The sequence below is a fragment of the Cupressus sempervirens genome, unplaced genomic scaffold, assembly GCF_028749045.1.
Source record: "Cupressus sempervirens isolate cs-2001-9-10 unplaced genomic scaffold, ASM2874904v1 CseChr00c100005_01, whole genome shotgun sequence".
Taxonomy (NCBI): domain Eukaryota; kingdom Viridiplantae; phylum Streptophyta; class Pinopsida; order Cupressales; family Cupressaceae; genus Cupressus; species Cupressus sempervirens.
Window position 1 is genome coordinate 886,728 of NW_028322203.1, and position 6,822 is coordinate 893,549.

Consider the following 6,822-nt stretch of genomic DNA (forward strand, 5'->3'; position numbering starts at 1 on the left):
AGCTGGATCCAACTATTTGGAAGCGTCTACCAGTCGATAGATTTGGTATTAATTTACTATTTAATATTAATTTAAAATTATAAATTCACTGTTTCTTAAATTTCTAACAATTAATAAATTAAAATATTCAGCCATTCCATCAGCTGCATAGCTAATTCGCAATTATTTCAGTGGATTATTTGAATAATCAAATTTTTTAAATGTGTATTTTTAGGATCTTATTCTCTGATAAAGTCTTTTCAACACCACCCGCGTACTGCCACGTGTTAGCAAAGTGGTTTCGAAAAATAAAAGAATATGAAGAAGTTAGAAAAAAGTATGTAGAGATGTGCAACTGTGGACAGAGATTGTTTGGACTTTTCTTTTGTGGGATAGGAAGTCTAATGGTCATATGATTGTTCCTTCTCCCTTTTGTCTCTGCGTATTTCTTAAGTTCTCTATAAATGACTTGTGCAGTCATGTATTGTGTATTGAGATATTGTTCAATAATATAGTAATTCCCTACTTGGAGTGTTGATATAACTATAGTTGTGGTGAACCATGATAATTATCTATGTACTTGTGTTCCATCTTTTTTGTTATGTTTTGATTCATTTCTCTACTTGTTAAACAACTTACAATTGTTATAAGAGCCAAGGTTAGGCTAGAGGAACGATGGAAGACAGTGAAATTGATTCTACCATCAACAAATTTCTTGGGCACTTGAATTCAGTAGAGAGTGAGGTTGTGCATGCAAAATGCAAAATAATCTATCATGTGCATTGGTGGGATGACTAGGAAGATAAGCTAGAAGCTGAAGCAGAAGAAGATATCAAAGCTCTTAAATATGAGCTTAATGCAATTCTTGAGCACACAAGTGATGGTGATGCGCAAACAAGAAAGGTGTTATGAAAGAATTGCGAAAGAGAGCAAAGGAGGATAAGACTAGACTGGCGAGTTTGTAAAACACTTGGTGTTGGCCTTTTATGGCATGGCTTCTATTATTTCTATCTTCAGACTAGATGATTGAAAAATATTGCATTCAAAGTGCACAAGATGTTACAGTTGGAAAATTGTACATATGTCCCCAGAGAATAAAAGTTTTGGGACATACAAGAAATTTATTGTAGAAGAAGATGAAAAGGTAGATAAAAAAGTCTCCTGGGAAAGAAGAAGGTGAAGGGACAGATGAAGGTGCAGAAGATGTGTCTAATATGATAGAAGATACGGTTGAAAAAAAAAAGGCCTGTGTTGACCAAAAAGATGGTCAAAAGGCCAAAGTTATTGCTCAACTTGGAGATGAACAGAATTGGAAAGACCAAGGGCCACATTAAGACTTTCTAGAGGGTAGGTCCAAGGATAGATCCTTGGTGGGAAGTCTTACTAAGATAGTGGATGGGGAAATTATGGTGGCATATGCATCACCTGAGAGGATTTGTGAAGGAAATAGCTATAAGGTTGGTGAAATTGGTAGAGAAGATGAGGATAAGAGTCCAACCCATCATTTTTCATTTCAAAAGAATTGGTCTAGGATGTGAGTTACCCCTACGCTCTAAATCCTCCCATTCCCATTGTTCCTATGATGAATCATCTAAACCTAGTTCATAACACAAACCATATGGGTGGTATTCCCACGAGGATAAAAGAATTTGTGGGGAAATTCAAAGATGGTTGTGCTCTAGATATACATGCTTCTGATTTGTTTAGGCATCAGGGCCACAATGTAAATTACTAGGATATGAGATTATTTAACTTCAATGTTCAAAATTTGGGATTGAACCATGGTGTTGGGTATCATAAGTGTCTACCAGATGTGGCAAGAGCCATGCTTGGAGATTGAGAATCTACGTGGTCTAGAAGAATCAATTCGTAGAGGACACCTATGGATTCTTCACAAAATGTAGAAAACACATCCTTCACAAAATAGAGGCACTTTTCAATTCATAATTCTCCATTTCTATGTAAGGCTCAAACAAAACATGCCACAAAATATTGAAATATTCTAGAATGAATACCATCTCCAATAATCGGTGATGACATGGACAAGTCTGACAATTTGACTGATAGTTTAGTGAAGACAAACAAAAGTAATGGGGTGTCTGATGAAATTTCAAATGGGTGCACAAGAAGGGTGTCTTACTCTAGTTCAGAACACAAACAAAGAAGAACATATAATTGGGAGAAAGAACAAATTGGTAATAGATTAAAATAGTTCATTACAATGTTTTCTCAGTATCAATACATGCCTTTTGGGCAGCCTGTGCAGTCCTTATTTTGTGGTTTATTCCTCCAACTTGGTATGTTGGGTGGAAGTTGCAGGCCATGGAGCCAAATCTTAACCCATCCAAGGGCACAACGATTGCCTCTAGTAATGGATTTTCCACCCTCGCCTATATTGTGGATGTTATGGGAATCATAAATGAGCTCACTGTTGCCATCTCTTCTCATGGCTTAGATAAAAAGGATAATAGTAGTAGTGAGAAGAATGTATTTAGCAGTGGTTCTTTTGTTGTTTTCGTGGTTGAGATTAGCAATGGTGTGTTTGAGATAACTTCAGTAGTCAAAGTCAATATTGTTGTGCTTGGAGCTATCATTGAAGTAGCTCTAAATGGTAGAGTGTTCAAACTTTAATGGAAAGATTTGAAAATAGAGGATCACATTAGGTCAGGTATATGTAGGATTGTCTAACATCATCCATGTTATGGTTCCCATGTGGCAGTAAAATATTTGTATAAAAATGAAATGTTTTTGGCACTTATAGGAGAAGATATTTTTGAATATGATTTGGTGTGGAGTGTGAAAAATAAATCACAACCTTATAAAAATTTTCTCGAAACAAGAAGGTGTTGAGTGACAGTTTTCCTCAGCATGAGAGGTTGCTGAGTGATAGGCAGTAGGTGCTGAGTGAGCTTGACATGTGAAGGAGTCGAGTGAACTCAATAGCAAGGGTGCAACTCAAGACAAAAGGGTGTCGAGTGAACTCGACACACTGGATGCCGGGTGAACTCAGTCTCCAAAGGAAGGTGGAGTTTTACAGGCTCAACACATAACCGGCACAAGGACCGAGTGAACTTGGTAAATGAACAGATCGAGTGAGCTAGGTTAAAGAGTGAACAGAGCATTCTAACAAAAAAATTTCTATCTAAAATTTTCCACCATCTAAATGTAAAGGTAATAATAGAGATTTGCATAAAACCTAAACCTAATATGGAATAGATAGAAGTGAATAACCAGAACAAGCCATATATCTAGAGATTTACTAATATGCCTACTTGCTTGCTTTCTATTTGAATACTGAATCAATTAGTATAAATCTAAGAGCATACAGCTTCAACCAGAGTCAAAACGTATTAACCTATAAACTTCTATTTATGGTATTAACTTGCAGCACTAGATGGCTGCATATAATAATGCCTAGAGCAATCATTGCTTCAACAATTCAAAAAAAAAAAACTTACAAAGAACAAGAAGAATCTGATCCTATGTTGCTACAACTCTGATCTTCTTCCTAAACCTTCCTTCTTCTCTTTGATTGCTCTAATATTCTTCCTTCTTCCTTCTCTGTTGCTCCTTATCTGCTAACTATTGAATGAATGAGCATATTTTCCTTCTGACCTATCTCAAAAAATTTCCCTCTTATTTCTAGATTTGAACTCATCTACCCACATTTAACATTCTTTCTATTGCTCTTTCAAGCTATTAGAGTGGTAGGTAGGTGTTTGGCTCAAGAGGCAACTGCTCACATAGATATTTCAAAACTCCCCCTTTGTCTTGAGCCAAAAAAGCAAGGATCACTCCTAATCCAAATTAAATGCACTAAGACTCTTTCTTAGGTGCACAAAAGTTCCAATACCTAAAGGTTTAGTAAATATGTCTGCTAGCTATTGCTCAAACTTAAAAAATTCCATTTTGATATCTCCATTCTCCACCAACTCTCTGATGAAGTGATATATGAGCTCAATTTTCTTTCTTCTCTCATTGAACACTAGATTCTTAGACAATACAATTGAGGAAAATTTGTCACAAAATATTGTTGTTCCATCCTCTTGCCTTTCATTCAAATTTGTCAACATTCTCCTTAACCAAATAGCTTGACATTCTACTGCATTCACTGTTATTTATTTAGCCTCTTCTATAGATTGAACAACAATAGTTTGCTTTTTGGATGCCCATGAAATTGCACCTGATCCCATATAGAAAATGTATCTAGAAGTGCTCTTCCTATCATCTAAACTTCCATCCCAATCACTATCAGCGTAACCAACCAACTTGAAATCATTTTCTTGCAGTACACAAAATCCAAAATCCCTTGGTACCATTCACATACCTCACATCCCCTTAGGTGTTTCCATAAATCTAGAAATTAAACTTACTGCATGCATCATGTCTAGCCGAGTTGTAGTCAAATACAACAGACTTCCAACCATACTCTTATATAGTGTTGGATTCAAAGTTTTGCTGCAATCTTCCTTGCTCAACTTCAGACCTATTGATGATGGTGTTAGGGTTGCCTTGCTTTTCTACATTTTGAATCTCTCCAAGATTTTCCTTGCATATTTTTGTCAAGAAATGAAGATGCCATCATGCATTTGTTTTAATTTTATGCCTAGAAAATACTTCAAGAGACCTTGTTCTATTATTTGAAATTCATTCTTCATGGCCTCTTTGAACTAGCTAATTAAAAAATTATCATTTTCTTTCAAAATTAAATCATCTACCTACAAGACAACAATCAAAACTTTACCATTTGTTGCCTTAATGCAAAGAGTGGGCTCACCATCACTTTTGTTAAAGCCATTGCTCATCAAGTATGAGTCTATCTTGTTGTACCATGCCCATGGAACTTGTTTGAGCCCATATAGAGCTCTCTTCAATCTATACACCTTGTGTTCATCACCTATAATTTCATAACTAGGTGGCTGCTCTACATATATTTCTTCTTTCAATACACCACTCAAGAAGGCAGACTTCACATCCATTTGATACACCTTCCATTTTTGCTGGGATGCAATTACTATGACAATACACATGGTTTTTATTCTTGTAACCAGAGCATATGTCTCATCATAATCTTTTCCATACTACTGATTGTACCCCTTGACCACTAAACGTGCCTTATGCCAATCTATTTTTCCTTCAGCATTACACTTGGTCTTATAAACCCATTTCACTCCAATTACTTATTTCTTGGGAGACAAAGTGGTTAACTCCCATGTCTCATTTCTTTCAATAGCATCTATTTCCTCATCCATGGCATTACACCATTTCTCTTCCTTTACAACTTCCTCAAAATAAATTGGATCACTATGAGAAGATAATGCAAAATTAACACTCTTATCATAATCTTTATCATGCCTTTCTTCTTGGTATATCTCCCCTAAACTTTTAGTCTTTCTTGGCAATAGGGAGATGAGAGTTTGATCTGAATATTTAGTATTGCTTCTGCTACTATTTTTCATACTAGCTCAGGGTTGTCTTGAATTGCTTGGAGTTGTCAATCGATTAAGAGCTACTTTACTTTTTGCTTTTGTCTGAAATCCATGTTTGCTACTCCATCATCTTTCCGATCACCGATGTCATGTTCTTCCTCATCAACAGTAGGCACCTTGCTTGAAGTGCTTGAAGATTCATCATCTGAGCCATCCCATGATTGATTTTCAAAAACTCCACATAACTTGAAATGATGATCTTCTTGGTGATTGGACTATACAACCTATAAGCCTTTGATTATGAGCTATACCCTATAAAGATGCACTTCACATCTTTATCATCCAACTTTTTCCTTTGTTCCTTTGGCACATGTGTATATGCTACACATCTGAACACCCTCAAGTGTTCAACTGTCCATCTCTTCCTTGACCATGCTTCAAGAGGAATCTTGTCATAGATTGCCAATGTAGGAGACCTATTGATCAAATATACTATAGTTGCTACAAATTCTTCCCAATATTCAATTGGAATCCCTTTGGCTTTCATCATGCTTCTTTCCATTTTAACAATGGTCTTGTTCTTTCTCTCATCCGCTCCATTTTGCTACGGAGTACAACTGGCTGTAAGCTATTTCCTAATTTCATTCTTCCTACAAAATTTTTCAAACATATTGGAGGTATACTCCCCTCCTCTATCCAATCTAAGGAACTTTACATAGTGTCCACATTATTTTTCAGCCAAGGCTTTGAATTCAACAAATTTATCAAATGTTTCAATTTTTTTTTCAAAAATTACACCCATGACCTACGATTGAAATCATCTATTAATGTCATAAAATAAGCACTCCCCACAATAGAAGTAGTTTGCATAGGGCCTACTAAATTAGAATGCACCAACTTGAATGGTGCTTTAGCCCTTCTACACTTTTTAGAATCAAATGGAAGCCTATGTTGCTTACCCAAAATACAAGCCTCACACTTGTTAGATGAACCTACTATGCTTTGAAAATCATCTACCATTCTTTTCTTGGACAAAAAAATTAAACTAGCAAAGCCAAGATGTCCATACTTGAGATGTCAAAGCTTGGAGGGGTCTTCAATCATGCTCCTAAGAGCTGATTGTTGATGTACTGGTGTACACGTTTGCTTGGGAGGTTCAACATTGACTTGAGAAGAGAAGCATGTGTCTATCCTCAAAAGGAACATCCAATTTTTTGTCATTTGGACTACTGCAAGTAATCTATTACTCCTATCCTTTTCATGAATGACACACTTGTCATTTTCCATTAGTACCTTGTAACCATTTTGAACAAGTTGTTTAACACTCATCAAATTGTGCTTCATACCAGGGGAAAAATACACATATTATATTTCCTTCTTCTCACCTTGCCCACTATAGGAATGGTTCCATTAT